Genomic DNA, 21,544 nt, shown 5'->3' with positions numbered 1-21,544 from the left:
TTTGATCTTCTTAAGTAAACGCTTCATGTCCTTTTTGGGTTTCAGCAATCAAAGTGTGTCATCTGCATACTGCAGGTGCTTAGTATGTCTTCCTCTAATCTTAATGTTGCGCTCTTCTTCATATGTCCAAGCTTCTGTTTTAGGGTATCACAGTGACCTAAACCTCAAACAGAGTTTAAGGAGAACATTTATTAAATCTTTAAAGAGACAAAGACACCACAAAGACACCGATGCATCATCCACATGAGGGAGGCCCTTAGCATGGGGTCAGAATGCCGGTTCAATTAGGCATGAAGCAAAGGAAACTGTTAAAATTCATGATTGGTGGCTTACATTACAGTTATAGTTTGGACTACAGAAGGGGGAACAGGATCATGATGTGGACCCATGCATTATATTTTACAGAAGAGTTTACAAGATTGGTTGAGGACTTTTCTAACCAAGGAAGTCAGGGCACGCCTGGTAGGGAGACATGTCTCATGATTTTGTGAGCCCCCATACTGTTCCCAGTATGGTTATCACCATCAAGGACACACCCGGGCAAGCCTCTAAGAGTGATTGTCCTTTCCTCAGCTGGCTGGAGATGAGTGGAAATAATCCACTTTCCAATGTACTCTGCCTGGAGGCTTAATCCACGTGGAGACTCTGCAATGGGTTTCACTGTCATCATAGCCTTCTGCAAAGGGAGTGTTCAGAACTTAAGCTCTAATATACTTCATGGATTATTTGCTCAGGGTATGTATTGACTAAGTATGGTGAAAGGGTACAACCCGATACACACCTTTTCTCATTTTAGGTCAGGCAGTACCCCCTTGTTCTGTTCCAATGACCACGTTATGGCCTATATTAAGGTTCTCTCAGAGCATAAGTAAGTGTTCTGGAATTCCTATTCTTTAACATATTATATTAAATTAGTTATGGCCACACAGTTCAATGCCTTTGCACATTCAATGAAACACAGGTAAATATTTTTCTGGTTTTCTCTGCTTTTGATCAATTTGGCACAAGCAATTATATCCCTCATTTCATGTCCTCTTCTCACTTTTTTTTTAGTTTCTGGCACTTAGATATTGTTTTAGTGCCATAAACATTTTAAAAATTACTTTTAGCATAATTGTGCTTGTATGCGGTATTAATGATATTGTTCAATAATTTCCACATGTCGTTAGATCAGCTTTCTTTGGAATGGGCATGGATATGGATTTGGGGTTGGTATATTTTTTTCTTGGCCATAAATATCATGCCTTTGTAAGTCTGCAAGTAATGGGATAGTCAAGTATATTAAGAGTCTGCAATGTGATATGGTTGAGTACTGATACAGATAGGAACAAACAACTTCTAAGAGCGAAGTATAGTGTTTTGATTGTTTAGACAATGCCCAGGTTTCCGCTTCTTAGAACTGAGATGTTTAAAATGGAAAAGGGCAATCAAAATGCTTGAGGGATCTGGGGAGAATGTTTTATGATAGTGGGATACAAAGTAAATATAATAAAAATGATATTGGAGTTCATGGCTATTTTGAGTGGTGTGACCAATAAAGAGCACAATCTAGCAGAGCAAAGGATGGACACAGGCAGAAATATGACCACTAGAGCAATGAGTTTGAGATGCTATGAGTATCTCTCCCTCTCCCACGTAGTATTCTGTGCGTCCTACCCATGGTCCTTGAGAGACCTGTAACAAGAAAGTAAATAAATAATCTGAGATAGCATGAAGGAATGAAAGTATGAGGGGCATAATCATTTTGTCACACAGTCACAGTTATGTAAAAATTAAAACAGCATGTTTGTCCACCCACACTTAGTAATGAACCCTCCAGAACATTTCCTTTGCTGGCCTTACATCAAGGCCAGATAAAGCACAAGCTGTTGTGAAGAACTTCACTCTAACATGGAATATGATCTATGGCAATGCCCTTCTTGGCCATTCTCCACAAGGCTTTATTACTGGAAGTAACAGAAGGGCCATGTGAAAACATTAGAACATAGTTCCAAGGCATGAATGCCGAGGAAGGGATTTATCACAAGGCTCTGGTGGACTGGCAGGACAATGAGTAGAGTATAATTTTATCACAGATGTTTTCCATTTGAGACTTTTGAGCAGTGTGAATATAGAACTTTAATGCTCGGTTTTTGTGTATGCCTAAAATGTCATTTAGGCACGATAAGTCTGTCATCACTACTCAGCTAGCACCTACTGCATGTGTTTTGCTGGTCCATGTCCAGTCTAGTGAGGGAAGTACTTGACTTGAAGCTATTTAGCCATTTCTGATCCACAGGGAACTGTTCTTAAGCTTCCCTACCCTGGATCCTAAACTGTCCCTTGCTGTTGTGAAATAAGATGGTGGAGCTTTCCTCATAGTATCTGAATTTATCTTTTTTGGTATAGAATAATTCCCAGTAGTTTTAAAGTGTCAAATAGAATAGAGGACTGTTACTCCATGGGATTTTTAATCATGATTGTGATAGACCTCCTTCTAAATGATTCCATTTTATGATCCCAAATTAAAGTTATTGATAGAAGAGAAAAAAAATGTGGGATTGAGTGCCCGTTTCTTATAGTGTTTTTGGATTTAGACCAAAAATTTTGAACCTTTCTGCCAAAGAGTTCATTCTGCAGCTTTGGAAAGAACTTGTAAAAATCAGCAGCCTGTAAGTTTCATATCTACTGAAAAGAGAGAAGAAGATGGAAAGCAAGACAAGATGGAGCCCAGAATGATTTGTATTCATCAGTTTAAATATGATTAGCATTAAGTACAATGTAGTATGCTATCCTTATTGACATTTATGAATTATTGCCCTGAATGCTATAGACTGAAAAGAAAGAAACAAACAAAAACCAAAGAATAATCCAGTAGATGCCCCACCCTTTGATAAATGGCTGAGCCAGAGGCATTATATAAATATTAAAAATGCCCTAAGCCACAGTATCAAGTTTCACTATTTTTATGTTTGGGCTTATGCGAATATTAGAGTTGGATGTATTTGTTGCTGGCGATTGGCTTTCTCTACCAAGGTGACGATCTGGAAAAGTGCCTGAGAGACCTTGTCTTCATCAGGTTGCCCTTTCTTCAATTCAAGGCTCCAGGGATTTTCTCCAGATTGAAACCCTAGTGGATACACCAACCCCTTGGCTCCCCTTGACAAATTTGCCTCTGGCCCTGCTCCCCTAGGCTCTGCTGGATTAGAACTTCAAGGTGGTGGTCTTTGTTGCCCACAATGCAAAAGATGTGGCTCTCTCCTATGACCATTTCTGTCATACAACCAAAGTACACCCTGCTCCGGGAACCTGGGCAGCTTCCTAGAAATGTTAATGGCTGAGGAAGTATCCTATGGGTCCTGGTACCAGTGCAGGCAGGAATGGTTGAAGCTGAGTCACTCCTACACTGTTCCATACCTCTTCTCAGAGGTCATGAAAGAAAACCTAAAAAGGGAAATTCAGGAGACTTTGGAGAAAGGCATCATGGGGGTCTGGAAAAGGACCTTCGCTGTTACCAAGAATCAGGACTAGGGTAAAACATATCTGGTGTGACTTCAAGAATAAAAGATTGTGTTAAAAATACAACAACAAAACCCAGGAGTCCAGGTGGCATAATGGTTTGGTATTGGGCTGATAAGTACCAGGCAAGCTATTCAAACCTACAAGTGGCTGCCAGGGAGGAACATTAGGTCATTTGCATCTGTAAAGAGTTAAAGCCTCTGAAATCCTACCTAGGGTGGCTATGAGTTGGATTTAACTTTATGGCAGTGGGTTTGGTTTGGGTTTTGCTTAGTAAGGAAATGATTAAGAATGAGAAAAAGAGAGGTTGTACCAGAAAGTTGGGAATGCGACTGCATTCTGAGACTAAAATATATGCACGTTTTTCTTTTTTTTATTTTCTTTTTACTTTTTCCCTAACCCTAACCGAACGTTAATAGACTTTTAGATTTATAGGGTCCTTGAGTTTCTCCTGAACCTGCCACATACATACACAGTGTGTTATTTGAACCCAACTACTCCATTCTCAAGTAGTCATCCAACTTTTGCATGTAGACATCCGATGACTTGACACTCTGCACTATTTGATCTTTGAATAGTTGAATATTTGCCTAAAGAAGTAAAAATCTCTCTTCCTTTTGCTTTTACACATTGCTGCTGCCACTATTGCTGCTGCCATTTACATAAACTACCATTTGAATCAAAGTCTTTGGAATTGTCTATTGTGATGGCTTTATTTTTGCTTACCCCTCAGGGCTACACCAAGCAACATCACCCCCCACTTTCCATATGGTAGACCTTTAAATGTTGGAAAATAATTACCATGTGCCACCTGAGTGATTGATTTTTCTTGTAATTAACAGCTTTATTAATGTATAATTTATTTAGCATGCTTTTCTTTCCCCTATTGATTTGTATTGGCACCATTGTAAAAAAACACAATTGACTGAAAATATATGTTTATCTCTAGACAGTCAGTTTTTATTCCATTGGTCTAAAAGTTTTTTCTTATGCTTGTACCCCACTGTCTTTATTACTCTGCCTTTGTAGTAATTTTTGTAATTGCGAAGTTCTTATTTTTCAAGATTACTTTAGCTCTTCTGAGACTCTTGTATTTCCATATGAATTTTAGAATCACTATATCAATTATTTTTCAAACACAAATTCTCCAATTTCGAATTTGGTGGTGACTGCATCAAATCTATAGAGAGTTACTTGACTTGGAAAAGGCAACAAATCTTATCTAGAATGAGTCTCCATAAGGTGTGGCTGCATACACTTTTCCCATATATCTTTTTTATATGGAAATGCCACTTTAAAAGGCCTCTGCTTTTTACCATTCCACTACCTTTTTGTTCCTGAAGTAACCATAATTCCTACAGTTTACATATGTATTACAAGACAACCCAAATGCAGTGCCCTGTTCAGTGACCCACCCATCTCTTGAATTTGGCTTGAATGATTATTATCTGAGTGAAGAAACCCAGAACAACTAAGCTGCAGAAGGAAATTGGTCAAGTCAGAGACTTACTTTCTTTCATGTAATCCCACGCTGGAACCTATATATTTGCGTATGTTTAGGTCTGTGTGCTTTAATGCATGTGTGTGTTTGTGCATATAAATACACGCACAAGTATGAATGCATTGTCATTGTGTCTTTTGTTTTTGCTTCTAAGCAGAGATGCGTTTTTGAAAGTAAACCAGAGAACACATCAGCTTTGTGGCTTCCCCTCTTTGTAGCTGAGTGTATGGAGATTTCAGAGTTACATGTGAATCTGCCTTTGCACCCGAAAGGGGTGTAATAACCTTCCTTATTTCTCAGCTTTCTTCCTTTGTCCCTCATTCCCTTGCTTGACACTAATTTCTGCATCTGCTTCTAGATTGTTAAACTGCAGCTTCGCATGCTCTCTATAGTTTGACCTTGTACTGCTGTGATTACCTATGCTGTAAACAAAGCAATGCTTATTATTGGCCTCTATCTTTCTTCCCACCCTTTACCCTCAAGTAGTCAGTTGTTCTGCAGAGCTTTGCTAATTCCCTGACACCCAGGGCGTTGATTTGGCAAAGTGACTGGTATTGTGTTTTCTCAAATACAGACAAATTGGAATGTTTACTCTTGTTGCTGTTACTGAGTGCCACAGAGTCAATTCCAGCTCCTGGTAACTGTGTACAACAGAGTGAACTATTACCCAGTCCTACATCATCCTCACAATTGTAGTTCAGTTTGAACCCATTGTTGTAATCACCAGTGTTACTCCATCTTTTTCTCTCAGGGTCTACCTCTTTTCCATTCCTCCTCTATATTATCAAGGCGGATGGCCTTTGCCACGAATTGGTCTTTCCTGACCATGTGTCCAAAGTACATGGGTTGAAGTTTTCATATCCTTGCCGCTGAGGAGCATTCTGGTTGTACTTTTTCCAAGACAAATTTGCTTGTTTCTCTGGCAACCAGTGATGCTTTCCATATTCTTCACTAACACCATAATTCAAATGCACCACTTCTTCTGTAGTCTTCTGTATTCCTTTCCAGTTTTCACATATAAGAATTGATTTAAAATACCCTTGTTTGGGTCAGATGTATGTTAATCTTCCAAACCAAGCGACATCCTTGTTCTTCAGCACTTTAAAGAGGTCTTGTGCAGCAGATTTCCCCAATGCAATACATAATTGATTTCTTGATTGCTGCTTCAATAAGTGTTGTTTGAAAGTGTATAATGAGCTCTTTCCAGCTAGTGCTGAGTGATTGGCATCTCTCGGGATAACTGTTACAAGTACCTTAAGACCAGGGCCAAGAGAAAGCCCAATCACAAAAACAGAAGTAGGAGCTGGGATGCCCAGCTGCCAACACGAAGATTGATCCTTGATCCTAGCTGCTTCCACACAGTTTGTAGAAGAAGTACAGGACAACAAGAAGTGCAGGACCCTAAGGTTGGATATAAGGAGCTTTTCCTGGGGCTCCAAGTGTTTTACTTTCAAAACAAAGATCATCTATGTTGTCTACAATGCATCCAACAATTACCTGGTCCAGACCAAGACCCTGGTGAAGAACTGCATCATGCTTATTGACAGTACACTGTACCCGTACTCATTATGAGTCTCTCTATACAATGCCCCAGGCCATAAGAAGGGGGTTAAACAGATTCCAGAAGTGGAAGATATATGAAATAAAAAGTGATCAAAGAAAATTTAGAAAACAATATGATGAAAGGAAAACGAATGCAAAAATCAGCAGTCTTCTGGAGGAGCAGTTCCAGCAGGGCAAGCTTCTTGAGTGTACTGCTTGCAGGCCAGTCTAGTGCAGCGAAGCCTACGGCTCAGTGCTAGAGAGGAAGGAGCTGGGGTTCTATCTGAGGAAAGTCAAGACTCAAAAGGCAAATAAATCCTCCCATCCCAGCACATGTGTGAAAGATGTTTATTCTAAAAAACAGAACCCCAAAACAGCATATACTGAAATTTTTAACACCATCAATCTTGTCTCCATTTACCAAGATGCTGTTGCCACTTGGTCCAGCTGTGAAGATTTGAGTTTTGGTTTTACAATGAGTTATACTTCATAGAGAAGGATGCAGCAAGTGTCTCAAGCCCGCCATGCTTGTAGCAAACAAGACTGAGCCATTCACAAACATAGTTATGCTTATAATATGGAGACTAGGAGCCAGCTTTAAGAATGAAGAGTGGTCAATCAGGATTTTAAAGCAATACACTCAGGTAGTGGATGGACTTTGGACCTCTGTTTATGCCCGCCCTCAACGCGAGAACACTTTGTTCTAACAAACTGTCATTCTGTGATGCTCACCCTCCCAGTACAATCGCTGAAGACACACGGGGTTCAGAAACAGGTATGGGAGTAGCAATACCGGGAGGGCAGGGGAGAGGGAGAAGAGGGGAGGAAGAGGGAACCAATCCCAATGATGATACATAATCGCCCCCCACCTCCCCCCTCAGGGGGACAAACAACAGAAACCATGAGGAAGGGAGGCAGATGTTGTTATAAGATAGGAAAATAATCATAATTTATAATTTATCAAGGGATCATGAGGTTTGGTGGGGGGAAGGAAAAAGAGTTCTGATGCTAAGGTCTCAATAGAAAGTAAATGTTTAGAAAAGAATGATGGCAGCACATGGACAAATGTTTAATACAATTGATGTATGAATTTTTATAAGATCGGTAAGAGCCACCAATAAAATGACCTTTTAATAAAAAAGATAAAAAGCATATTTGACTAGAAAATTAATATTGTATTCGTCCTCTAACTTTTTAAATAAAAATCTTTTTTACTTCTTTCTTACTGTCATTTCTTCTTTTGGTACCATTACCATGACACTTGTTACGCAAAGATTGATGATGAATGAAAGTAGTATTCAATTTAGACTGATGCTGGAATTAAAAGAGAATATATGATACGTTGAGGAAATATTGGTTGGGGAGACTTAGTTTACAAAGGGATCTGGGGAAGTTTTTATATGATTTTCAGTTTGTATTATACCAAGATGAGGCAATCTGTTCCCATCAGTATTTGCAATCTCAGACACTCTATATACAGTCACTGTGAGTTAGAAACACTTGATGTCAGTAGATTTTTTTTGTTTATGTACAGAGAATCACAGAAATGTAAATATGACTCTATACCATCCATAAAAATTTTCTTTTAACCCACCTACAATGACTACCTGATACAAACTTGCTGTAGGAGTTACATAATCTGTCAAGTTGCGAAGGTGTGAAGCCAACCTGTCAATCAGGTTGTAGCTTACTGACCTCATTTAGAGGCGCAAAGGAGATAGCTCACTGGAGGACAGACCCATACACTTTGCTTCGTCTTCTTGTTGACAATACACATGGAGTTTTGCTGATGGCAGCCAGATCCTTGGAGCTGAAGGAGCCAGGTGGAGACCCAAGCCAGTACTAAGATGCTTCCACCACCACTGGATCCACAAGGCTTTTCACCCACTGGCCCGTGATCTTCCTGCATTCAGCGTCATTGCATGTGTTGTATAAGTCTGAAGAGGAATTTATAGACTGGTTTCGGATATGTGGGCTAATAGCAGACTTGTGGACTTCACCTAGACTGGGCTGGGATGCTTTCTCAATGTACAATTGCTCTTTTATATAAAGCTCTTTCTTATACTCATATGAGTATGAATATTTTGCTCTAGTCAACCCAGACTAATGCACTTGAGTAGGATGGAACCTTGCATTTGGAATTTGCTGAATCCATTAACCATGAAGAACTCAGATAAAGAAACTCTTGCGATTAAGGAGAAAAGGCATCTGCTACCCCCGTTATCTGCATATTTTAATCTGTAACAGATTATGTGAAGAAGGGGACAGAACTGTAAGAAATAGATAAGAATAAGAAAAAGGATCTGGAGGACTTCTCCAAATGTCAGGATATTCATACAATTTTACCAATTAGATATTCTGCATTGGCTGATGATCTCTTCTCTTGCTAAGATACAAATGCCTCATAGAAAAGTTTAGGCTCAATCATAGCTTAGCACCAGTCACTTTAATCAAATATTCAGATATAATCCTTTCTGAGGTTTCTGTTCCCTGGTGGCTTAGAAAGAAAGGTGTATGGGAAGTATGTGCATTTGCTTATCTCCTTACCACCCTGCAGAGCTTCAAACTGGTTCAAAACAAGCCAGTAATTGACATTATACACAAGGGTAGTATAGAAACAATGAAGTCTTTTGCCAGTGGTGATTGACTGGCACAGGAAGCAAACAGCTGTCCCCAGCTCCAACATGGCAACTTGCAGTGCCACTTTGAATGTGTGATGCTTTCTAAAGTCCTGCCACAGTTCTTGCTCCTGAAAGTTTCAGAAGGCTGATGTGGGAGACTGGGTTCCTGGCAGGACTCTGGAAACCAGCACACATTGAAAGCAGTGCAATCAGTGGTTGTTTTTGAGTGGTTGTTTGTTTCCTACTCCGGTCAAAATGCCACAGACAATACATTCAGTTGTGATGCAACGTCTGCACAGACCTTGTTTACGATGTCAATTATTGAACCACATTGATAGACTGAGGGAAGGCGATGTAGATTAACTAGCTATGTTTGTGCCCTCCTCCTTCACTAATCAAAATGTTATCCATCGCACCCAATTAAAAATCCCACACATCACAGAATTCCTTCTGCCTTGGAAGATTACATTGATGCTCCCCTTCTCTGAATTGCAATAGTATATACTATTTATAACCACTTTGATTGGATGTTATATCTCCTTCTTTGCTGTACTGGGTTTATAATATGAAGTGTGCCCACCCCCTAATATAAGACTAATGAGTATGTACACTATCAATAACTGCTTGTAAGGAATGATTGTGAGTTCCTGACTGCAAGGACTGTGCCTTTTTATTTCTTATTTCAATATTCTCCATGGCAGGACAATGTATCTGAATCTAGGTTTAAATCAACAATAACTACTGTTCTCATTGAAATTTTAATCCGTAATTTAACTGCCTTAAGACTTATACTATTTACAAGTATATTATGATGCATATGCTATCCAGAAATGGCTTCATTCGCTGTAAGTTGGCAGCATTCTTTCACTTCTCTGTGTTCCCCTTAGCTTGTGGTACTGGACTTTCTTAGTGGCTCAGGCCTTGATACTGACTTCCTATAATGAAGAGAGTGAGCGCATAGATTTGTCATTCAGTAACTTCATGTAATGGGATAAGAACACTGAAAAACATATAGCCACTCTAGTGCTTTCAAGGTTTTCAAAGATCTATCCTTTCTAAGCCCAGGAGGCTTTTCTTTGTCAAACTTCTCTCTGTAGAATATAGAGAAACCAATTCGTTTAGATGGAACCATCTCCCTCCCCCCTTTCTCTTTTTATGGACATAGATTCAAGAAAAACAAAAACCTAAAACAAAACCAACCAACCAACCAAAAACCTTTTCTAGAAAGACAACAGCTTTTAATTATCTTTAGAAGTTACTGTAACAGTAAAACACAGTAGCCATTGGCAGTGTGTTAAAGGAATTTATATATTTAATCATTTCCCCTCTGCACTTTCGTACCCTTGTACTTCTTCCTTATAACCTTAGGTGGAACACAGCGCTGACAATTGCTTCTCTTCTCCCAGTTGAAGTTTAAAATTATGATTCCTGTATAATGAAATGGTGATTTTTATTTTGTCCTGGTGGTAAACAGGGATTTGCTGATGTTTAAAATGAGACAAAGATAAATAACAAACAGATGTTCTCACAAAATGTTCATTAAACCCTGCTTTGTGGGAGATACTAGATTAGAAGTGTTTAAACTTTAAAGGCATTTGAGGATATAGAGCAGTGATTCTCAGCCTGTGGGTCATGACCCCTTTGGGGGTCAAACAACCCTTTCAGAGGGGTTACCTGATTCATAACAGTAGCAAAATGACAGTTCGGAAGTAGCAACGAAAATAATTTCATGGTTGGGGTCACCACAACATAAGGAACTGTATTAAAGGGTCGTGGCATTAGGAAGGCAGAGAACCACTGATATAGAGCTTTTTAATACCCCAATGCTCAATTAAGAATGAATATACAGGGTATGGATGGTATGCCACCCGTATTTCACATACCAGCAAGGTTACCTGTGGTGGATAGTTTTTATCAGAGTTTCCAGACTAAGACAGACTGGAAGAAGAACCTGGCAAGCTATTTCTTTAAAAATTTTACCAGCTAAAACCTCATGAATTGCTGCCAACAGCTCATGTTTTGCCAGAATAGATGAGCCCCTCAGGTCAGAAGACACTTCAAAAATCGATTGGGAAGGGCTGCCTCCTTAATATATAGACAACCTTAATGATGAGGATCGAGTACAGCTTTTGGGACCTTCATTAGCTGACGTGACACAACTTGAAATGAGAAGGAACAGCTGCAAATAGTCAATAATTAGAATGCCATAAAAGTATAAATTAGGGAATTAAGAATTAGGAATTTAGGAAAAATTGTAAATCATCAAAAATAAACTTAAATGCATAAAGATTGGTATCATAGACATTTGAGAACTGAAATTGACTAGTATTGAGTATTTTAAATCAGCCAATCATATGATCTACTATTCTGGGAATGACAAATCAAAAGGAATAGTAACATATTCATCATGAAAAAGAACAAGATCTATCCTGATAGGATAATGTCCATATTACCTAGAAGAAAGGTCATTTAATATGATTTGTATTTAAATTTATGTACCAACTGTGGCAGTTACATAATCTCCGGTCAACTTTCAAAAGGGTGCAATTTCGCCTCGCAATTGGTCATAGCCAATGAGGCTTCTGTGTGAGCATGGCCTTCTCCTGAGGGTTCTGGGAACTTCTGTCTTCTTCTTCCCTGGAGGTGGGACACATGATTGCTGAGAGACATTACTGATGACAGGCCTGATGGAGCTACGTTGATGCAGCCAGAGCCCTGGAGTTGGAGGAGCCACGTGGGGACCCACAGAAGTGCTGAGATGCTTCCTCCACCATTGGATCCACAAGACTTTCCACCCATTGGCCTGTGATTTTCTGCATTCGGCATTATTGCATGTGTTGTATGAGTCTGACCAGGAATTTATGTACTGATATCTGACATATAGGCTAATATCAGACTTATGAACTTGATCTGGACTGGGCTAGGATGTTTTCTTAATGTACAATCTTCGATATAAACTTAATTCTTATATACATGAGTGTCTATGCATTTGTTTTTCTACTCAACCCAGACTAGCACACCAACCACTAAAGCTAGTCATAAAGAAATTGAAGGGGGTTGAATGGGAGCTGATATCAAGGCATTTAAGAACGAATAAAATGTTTTGAAACTAGTTATAGTAGCAATTGTACAATACTGCTTGATGTGATTGAACTATGGAATGGTTTTATATATATTAGGGTTCCCAATAAGTGGTTTTGGGAGGAAAAACTGAAGACTTCTACCCCCTTCTTCAGTTTGAAATGGATCAAACTTGTACTTAATGTCCTTTGTTAAATACTGAGAAGTAAAACAGGAAAGTTGGGGACAAAAAGGAAGGAGCAGTTGTTGGAAAATTTGGCCTTGGTAATAGCAACAAAGCTGGAGGTTGCATGATAGAATTTTTTAATACCAGTGACATATTGATTGAAAATAACTTTTGCCATCATAGGTTAGGAGTACACATGTGGACCTCCCTAGATGGACTACACAGGAATCAAATTAATTACATCTGTGGAAAAAGAAAATGGAGACACTCAATATTAGTCAAAATAAAGTCAGTGGTCAATTGCAGAAGAGACCATAAGTTGCTCATAGGCAAATAAAAGTTGAAGCCGAAGAAAACTACAACAAGTCAACACGAGCCAAAGTATGAACTTAAATATATCCCACATGAATTTAGGGACCACCTGAAGACGAAATTTGACCCGAACACGAATGACCAAAGTCCAGATTTAGCTGTTGGATGACATCTAGGACATCAAATACGAACAAAGCAAAAAGGACATTCAAAAGACAGGAAAGAAAGAAAAGATCAAAATGGATGTCAGAAGAAACCCCGAAACTTGCTCTTGAATATGTAGTAGTTAAAGTGAATGGAGCCCTGGTGGTGTAGTAGTTATGTGTTGGGCTATAATCCATAGGATTGGCAGTTCAAAACCACCAGCAGCTCCAGGTGAGAAAGACTGGACTTTCTACTTCTATTCACAGTTACAGTTCTGGAAACCTACAGAGGGTCACATTGAGTCAGCATTGACTCGATGGCAGTGAGTTGAGAGAGAGAATGGAAGAAATAATGAAGTAAAAGAGCTAAACAGAAACTTTCCAAGGGCAGCTTAAGAGACAAAGGAAAGCATAAAATGTGCAATGACCACGAATCAGAAAACCGAAAGGGAAGATCACACTGAATGCATCTCAAGCTGAAAAATACTAAAGAAAAAATTCAATCTTTGAGTTGTAATATTAAAGATTCAGTGGGCAAAATATGGAACTCTGGTAGTAGTGTGTAGCGGTTGCTAACCACAAGGTCAGCAGTTCAAACTCACCTGCTGTTCAGTGGGAGGAGGGTTAGGATGTTTCACCTGTAAAGATTTATATTATAAGAAACTTACAGGGAAAGTTCTGTTCTGTCCTATAAGATCAGAGATTTTTTGTTATGGACAAAATGCTTAATGATGCAGGAAACATCAAAGATTCACTCACTACCATCTAGTTGATTCCCACTCATAGCAATATAGGATAGAGTAGAACCCTACCTGTGGGCTTCTAAGGCTGAAGCATCATCGAAGGTGGGAAAATATACAGAGCCTGTGTACCAAAAAGAATTGGTCCATGTTCTGCCACTTCAGATGTTAGACTATACCAAGAATCAATGATATGAAAGGAAGAAGTCCAAGTTGAACTGAAGATATTAACTAAAAACGAGGCTCCAGGAATGGATGGAATACCAATTGGGATGTTTGAACAAATGGCTGCAATCCTGGAAGTGCTCTTTCCTCTATACCAAGAAATTTGGATAATAGCCAGGAGGGCAACCAATTGGAAAATATCCACATTTGTGCCCATACCAAAGAAAGATGATCTAGTAGGATGCAGAAACTATCAAACAATGCCATTAATATCATATGTAAGAACATTTTTGCTGAAGCTCATTCAAAATCAGTTATAGCATTACATGAACAGGGAACTGCCCAAACTTCAAGTTGATTCAGAAGAGGACATAGAATGAAGGATATCATTGTTAATGTCAGGTGAATCTAGGCAGAAAGGAGAGAATACCAGAAATATGTTTACCTATGTTTTATGGACTATGCAAAGGCATTAACTGCATGGATCATAACAGATGATAGATAACATTTAGAATAATGGGGATTCTAAAACAATGAATTGTGCTTGTGTGGAACTTGTACATACTCTAGAAATTCAAGCAGAACAAGGTAGTTTAAAATCAGGAAAGGTATACATTAGTGTTGTAGTTTTTTCACCATACTTACTCCCTTTGTTTGGTAACCACACAATCTAGAAGCTGGACAATATAAGGAAGAACGTGGCATCAAGATTGCAAGAAGAGAACACAGCCTTGCTTGAAACACTTCCTGAAGCCTACAGCCTTCAATCCATATTTCACTGAGTGTAAACAAAATACAAACCCTCACAATTGGACCAGGAAACAACATGAGAAGCAGAGCAAATACTGAAATTGTCAAGGATACCATTTTACTTGACTCTTATCAATGCTACTGGAAATAGCAATCAAAGATAATTAGAAGATTCTATTGCTTAGGAAAAATCTGTTGCAAAAGAATTCTTCGAAGAGTTGAAAAGCAGAGGGATAACATTGAGGACGAAAATGTGCCTGATCCAAGCCATCATATTTTCAGTGGTCTCATATACATGGGAAAACTTGACAATGAATAAAGAAGATTAAAGAAGAATTGATGTATTTGAATGACGGTGGTGTCAAAAATATTGAAAGTACCTTGAGCTACCAGAAGAACAGATTTGTTGAAATCTGTCTCAGAATAAGTATAGCTTGAATGTTCCTGTTAGTGAAGGTGGCAAGACCTCATCTTATGTAATTTGTACATATTATGGGAAGGGACCAGTTGCCAGAGAGGACTTAATGTTTAGTACAGGGTCAATGAAAAAGAGCAAGACCCTCAATGAGATGGATTGGCCTAGTGATTGCTACAATGGGTTTAAAAAATAGCAGTGGCTGTACGGATGGCCCAAGTCAGGACAACCTTTTTTATTCTTGTTGTACGTATTCATGTTGTTACTGTGAGTTTGAATCAGCTTAATGGCACCTACAAACAATAACGACAAATAACATTTTAAAAAATTGTATTACTCATTGGCATATAGTAACTTTCTCATTTTAGAGTGACTTGCCATGGTGGTTTTTGGACATTTAATATCGATTTTGACAGTTCCAATTATCGAAACAGAGATTGCCTTGTTAAGAGATTAAGAAGGGGATTTAAATGTCTTGGATTTCAAGGTCCCAGATTGGGGTTATTTGACATTTAGCAGTTTGGGTTTTAACTTGGATCACCTTTAAAAAATTATCAACCATCAGGGTTTCTTCGTGATTGTTGATGAGTGGGATTGAGAAATCAAACAGAAACAAAACTACATTTACCTTGTTTCCTGGGTTCTTCCATAACATGTAGGACATGTAGCTATTTCTTCAGTGTATTGCTTATATCAAGGCCTAGCTACTACTTCTGGGAAGCCTTAGTTCTGCTGAGCAAAGTGCTAGTAAAGGAGAGGGGAAAGCAGGTAGCCCAGAAAGGTAGTTCAAAAGGAGTGACATTTGATTTGAATGTTGAAAGACAGTGTAATTTCTTTAGAAAAGAGGAGCAAAAGGAACTTGAGCAAAGGAAACCGCACATAAGGAGGCATAGGAGCCTGAAGTACGGTCACATGAGAAATTTCACTGAATTGCCAGCCATACATTTTGGCTAATTTTGTACCTCAGTTTTTTCATTTCATAAAATGGACCTAACAATGATAATTATAATCTATAACTTATCAAGGGAGGGAGGGTGGGAGAGGTAGGGAGAAGAAATGGGGAGCTGATGTCAGGGTCTCAAGTGGGAAGAGAATGCTTTGAAAATGATGGTGGCAGCATATGTGCAAATGTGCTTGACACTGGAAGAATGTATGGATTGTGATAAGAGATGCAAGAGCCCCCAATAAAAGTATTTAATTTGGAAAGTTGAAAAGCTTAAATGCATTAATAGGTATAATTTAGAACCATGTGGAGCACATTATAGCTCTTATCATGATTTTGATAACTGGAGTTTGACATGTGACTAGGAAAGTGTAGAAACACTAAATTGAAATAGTAAATAATGTGCCTATTGTAGATTATTGCTATACTAAGGAATGTGGATTTCTAAAACATAGGCAGATATATGATTTGTATTAAGCTGGGTTTCAAGTATATGATCAAGCTTATATTTTGAAAAGATCAGTCTACTTTGCAAAGATTACTATGCTTGCCTTGTGAATGATTAATTTAGATGGAGTGAGCAAGGAAGGATTTTGGAAATTTGAGCGAGGGAAATCAGCTATAAGGCTATTGTAATAGTCTATGTAAGAGATGATAAAACAACAAAATGAGCGGCATCAAGTCGATTTCAGCTTACAGTGACCCTGTAGGACAGAGTAGCTCTGGGTTCCTGAGAATATATATGTTTATGGGAGCACACAGATTTCTCTCTCTCCCTTGGAGCAACAGTTCAATGGCAGTACCACCAGGTCTCCTTGTTGTTAGGTGCCATTGAGTCAGTTACAACTCCTAGCAACCGGAAGGAAACACTGCCCAGGCCTGGGTCATCCTCACAATTGTTCCTGTACTTGAGGCCATTGTGGTAGCTGTGGTAGGTATCAATCTGTCTCCTTGAGGGCCTTCCTCTCTTTCACTGTAACTCTACATTTCCAAACATGATGACCTTCTCCAGGGACTGGTCTCTCTTGACAACATGTCCTTGTAAGACAGTGCGTCTCAACCTGTGGGTCCTGACCCTTTGGGGGTTGAACGACCTCTTCACAGTGGTGGCCCGATTCATAACAGTAGAAAAATTACAGCTATGATGTAACAACAAAAATAATTTGATGGTTGCGGGTCACCACAACATGTGGAACTGTATGAAAGGGTAGTGGCATTAGGAAGGTTGAGAACCACTGTAAGAGATGATTAAAAACTGCCATTCACTCTGTTAGGACTCATATTAACCCTCATAGTCATCCTGATGTGTTTGAACTGCTGACCTTGAAGTTAGCAGACCAACATTTAACCTTCACCACCAACAGGGTGCCTTGGTAAGAGGTACTAACCTACCCCCCCCCCCAAAAAAAACGAACAAACCCAAACTCACTGCCATTGAGTCAATTCTGATACCTAACAACCGTGTAGTGTAGGGTAGACCTGCCCTTGTTAGTTTCCAAGACTGTAGTTCTTTACAGGAGTAGAAAGAAAGAGCTGATAGTTTCGATCAAACTACTAACCTTGGGGTTAGCAGCCCAACAAATACTACACCACCAGGCCTCCTGGTAAGAAGTGATAGAAAATCTAAATTAGAACAATGGCAGTGGAAATGGAAAGACACCATAGAGATTCAAGAGGTTTCTGATTAGCAGGAATCACAAGTGGGTACAACTGCCAGTTCCTTGGCAAAAATGAATGCAGCGATGCCAAACTATACTACCAGTGTATTCTTTACCATCACATACTTGCAGTTTTTCTTTTTTTCAATCCAGTTTCACTTAATTTATCAAGACCTTTGGCAAACCAGTAAATAATTTGACCCTTGAACTATATGTTTGAACTGCAGGCCTCTGCTTAGATACCAGAATTGTAGCACTTACCGGTGAGCTCAAGTATTGCAAGTATCCATTTAATATCTTTATCATCTCTGCATGAGGAGTTCAGTCTCTCCAGTTAGCGGGGATTGTAAGGTGAGAGTCTAGCAGTTATTGGAGAGATGATCTTCTCACGTGGCGGTGACTGGCATTCCTAGCAACCCTTTAGCTTAAGGCAATAAGAATGGGGGGGGGAATCCGTGTATAAGTGAGCCCACACAGCTCAAACTCGTGTTGTTCATGGGTCCACTGAATTATTAAACCATGACCCCTGTGTATACATCTTTTTAATATTATGGATCAAAACGGGAGGTATTAGGAATCACTTCTGATGTGTACTGAGGTAGTGTCCCCAAATAAAGTACTTTTATAGTTGATTTGCAAGCTATTTTCTTTCATGGAGCTCCAATTTTACTCATTTATTCATTTGTTAGCTATGAAATGCCAAGTAAAAGGAACCCTAGTGACACAACAGTGAACAAAATAAAACCACACCCACCTCCATCAAGTTGATTCTGACTCATAACAACCCTATATTCGGTTTCTGAGGCTATAAATCTCTTGGGGATCAGGTAGCCTAAACTCTCCTGAGGAGTGGCTGATGGATTTAAACCTCCATCCTTGTGTTTAGCAGTCTAATGCTTACCTGAACCAGTAATTATCAACTGATCAATTCATGTTGTTGTAATATCATGCTTGAGTAAAAGATTAAAGTACAAGATTGACCAATTAATTTTGATATAACAGAATTGTGAAAGTTCATTCTTATGAATTCAGGCTCCACATTGCACTTATCTCAAAGGAACCATCACTGTTGAATTGTGGTGTAGTATCAAAGAAGTATATCTAAAATTATCTGAAAACAAAATACTCAAATACTCCTTTTTCTATATAAATACTTACATGAGGTGAATTTTCTTTAGATTTTTTACCTTTTAAAAATATTTTATTGGAGGCTATTACAGCCCTTATCACAGTCCATACATACATTGTGTCAAGCACATTTGTACATATGCTGCCATCATCATTTTCAAACAATTTCTACCTGAGCCCTTGGTATAAGCTCATTTCTCCTCCCCCACCCCTCCCCACACCTTCCCCTTCCCCTCCTGGTTTCTCTACTCTCATTATTGGTACTAAGGGGTTTATCTGTCTGGATTCCCTGTGTTACAAGCTCTTCTCTGTACCAGTGTACATGCTCTGGTCTAGCTCGATTTATAATGTAGAATTGGGGACATGATAGTGGTGGAGCGGAGGAAGGTTTAAAGAACCAGAGCAGTGGTTCTCAACCTTCCTAATACTGCGACCCTTTCATACAGTTCCTCATGTTGTGGTGACCCCCCAACCATCAAATCATTTTCGTTGCTACTTCATAACTGTAATTTTGCTACTGTTATGAATTGGGCAACCCCTGTGAAAGGGTTGTTGGACCCCCAAAGGGGTTGCGACCAACTGGTTGAGAGCCACTGAACTAGAGGAAAGTTGTATGTTTCATCAGTGCTATACTCCACCCTGACTGGCTCTTCTCTTCCTTGTTACCTTTCTGGGGATATCCATTTGTCTACAGATGGGCTTTGGGTCTCCACTCCTCGCTCCCCCGCATTCACATTGATATAATTTTTTTGTTCTGGGTCTTTGATGCCTGATACCTGATCCCATTGATCCCCTGATACCTTGTGATCACACAGCCTGGTGTGCTTCTTCCATGTGGGCTTTGTTACTTCTCAACTAGACAGCTGATTGTTTGTTTAACTTCAAGCTTTTAAGACTCCAGATACTATATCTTTTGATAGCTAGGCACCATCAGTTTTCTTCACCACATTGGCTTATGTACCCATGTTGTCTTCAGTGATGGTATCAGGGAAGGCAAACACCACAGAATGCAGGGTTATTAGAACAAAGTGTTTTTTCCTTGAGGGAGTTCTTGAGTGGAGGCCCAATATCCGTCGGCAGCCTTAATACTAAACAAGTAAATATAATTGCCTAGATTTATTTCCCTATCCTTATATATCAATATATTTACCTGTATTTAGACCTCTCTCTATACTTTTAAACTATAACAACATATCATAACTGCAGAAGCAGATATAAGAATTCAGCTATGTATTAAAGTTCTTTCTTTTAAAAAGATGTGAAAAATTGTAAAACTGTGCTATTCTTCTCATGGCTTTTATATTGTTTGGGATGTTAAGGCTTGTTAAGGTGATCTGTTCCTGTAAAGGTTTACAGCCTCACAAACTCTAAATAGGGTAAATATTAGTTGGAATTGACTTAATGGCACAGGGTTGGTGGTCAGTGCTTGGAAAATCTCCCAAACACAGATGATCCCTTCAGGACTAGTGATGAGAGTGGCAATACCTGGAGGGTGGAGGGAAGGTGGGGTAGAAAGGGGGAACTGATTACAAGGATCTACATTATAACTTCCTCCCTGGGGGATGGACAACAGAAAAGTGGGTGAAGAGAGGGAGACATCAGACAGTGTAATAAATGACAAAATACTGATAATTTATAAATTATCAAGGGTTCATGAGGGAAGGGGAAGTGTGGAGGGAGGGGAAAAATGAGCTGATTCCAAAGGCTTAAGTGTAAAGCAAATGTTTTGAGAATGATGAGGGCAACGGATGTACAAGTGTGCTTGACACTATGGATGTATGCATGGATTGTGATGAGTTGTATGAACCCTCAATAAAATGATATTAAAAATAAAAAAAATGACAGCCAAGAAAATCCTATGGAGCACTTCTCTGTTGCATGTTGTCACAACGACTCAGAATTGACTCAAACAATATGCACCAAGTGCAATTCATTGAATAAAACATAAAAAGACTCCTGCTTAAACGGAGCCTTCATTTTATTTTAAATTTCATTCTTTGTGGTATTTGATAGGAATGATTCCTGTCTCTATTGAAACTATCTTTCTTTGCCTTCTGTAATCCCATATTATTCTGGTCTTTTATAAACTAATATCTCTTCTCTTCCTTCTTCGTCTTTACAGCAGTGGCTCTTTCTACCACAATTTAATAGCTATATAACATATGATTTACTTTATCTGCTCATAATCTACATATGATGTCCCTCAGAAAATGCATTTATCACTTCTTAGTTTTATACTTCCCACCCAGAATACATATTGACTCCCAGTGCATACAAATTTCTGTTATGATAGAGTCATACCTTCAACAAGAAAGTCAACATCAACTATGAAAGCTGGATCACTCTCTTCCCTTTTATTTTTTATCAATCGCATTACTATTCTTTCAGTTACTTGGGCTCAAAATCATTCCTATATTTCATCAATTGTCATCCTATTGATGACGCCTTCCATATAACTCCTATCCATTATTTACTGTCCATTCCCATGAATAAGTCCGCATCACTTCATGCATGGATGACTACCATATTGTCCTAAATGACTTCTAGATCTTTTACTTTGAAACTCTCCTTTATATTACTTGCAGATGAATTTTCATGAAATATCACTTTCATCACGTCATTATCCTGAAGCATGAACCTTTAATAGCTTCTCACTGCCCATAAAATCTAAAATCCTTACCCTGATATTTAAGCCTCTCCACAAGCTGGCTCTAATATATTTATAAAATTAATCTCTAGCTATTTACCAGTAAAATACATATATGCCAACCAGGAGGGGCTCCTTACTTTTTCTTTTCTTTTTTTGTTTTAACTCATTTTATTGGGGCCTCATACAACTCTTAGCACAATCCATACATCCATCCATGGTATCAAGCACATT

General features: G+C 38.9%; 1 protein-coding gene and 1 pseudogene across 3 annotated transcripts in view; both read left to right on the top strand.

Moving 5' to 3' along the window:
• The window catches only part of LOC142433764 (small ribosomal subunit protein eS8-like), a 37,098-nt pseudogene extending 30,064 nt beyond the window's left edge, over window positions 1–7,034 (top strand).
• The window catches only part of ENOX2 (ecto-NOX disulfide-thiol exchanger 2), a 347,998-nt gene that overhangs the window by 30,176 nt on the left and 296,278 nt on the right, over window positions 1–21,544 (top strand). The window lies entirely within an intron of this gene.

Source organism: Tenrec ecaudatus, chromosome X (genome assembly GCF_050624435.1).
Source record: "Tenrec ecaudatus isolate mTenEca1 chromosome X, mTenEca1.hap1, whole genome shotgun sequence".
NCBI lineage: Eukaryota > Metazoa > Chordata > Mammalia > Afrosoricida > Tenrecidae > Tenrec > Tenrec ecaudatus.
The sequence above is the reverse complement of the archived record's forward strand: the minus strand, read 5'-3'. Positions and strand labels throughout refer to the sequence as shown.